Source organism: Chinchilla lanigera, unplaced genomic scaffold, assembly GCF_000276665.1.
Source record: "Chinchilla lanigera isolate Chin_1 unplaced genomic scaffold, ChiLan1.0 scaffold00045, whole genome shotgun sequence".
Taxonomy (NCBI): Eukaryota; Metazoa; Chordata; class Mammalia; order Rodentia; family Chinchillidae; genus Chinchilla; species Chinchilla lanigera.
This window is the reverse complement of record NW_004955446.1, coordinates 12,667,433-12,667,900: the sequence shown is the minus strand read 5'-3', so window position 1 is coordinate 12,667,900 and position 468 is coordinate 12,667,433.

The following is a 468-nucleotide window of genomic DNA, read 5'->3' as shown; positions in this document are numbered from 1 at the left end:
TACCCTCTTTAATAAATGGTGCTGGAAAAACTGGCTCTCCACTTGCTGAAGAAGACTAAAACTAGACCCATGTCTATCACCATGCACTAAACTAATGTCAAAATGGATCACCGATCTAACCATTAAAACAAAAACACTAAATCTACTGGTAGATTTAGAAAATAGGTAGAAATCATGAAGACATAGGGGTAGACAGAGAGTTCATGAACAAAAACTAAACTGCATGGGAAACACTTCAAAGAGTCAACAACTGGGATCTCATCTTACTGAAAAGTTTTTGCACATCAAAAGTCACGAACGGGGCTGGGGATTTAGCTCAGTGGCACAGCGCCTGCCTGGCAAGCGTAAGGTCATGAGTTCGATTCCGGTACCAGAAAAAAAAAAAAAAAAGTCACCAACAGAGTAAAAAGAAAACCCATGAATTCAGAAAAAATTTTAGCCAATTGTCCCACAGACAAAGGACCTCTA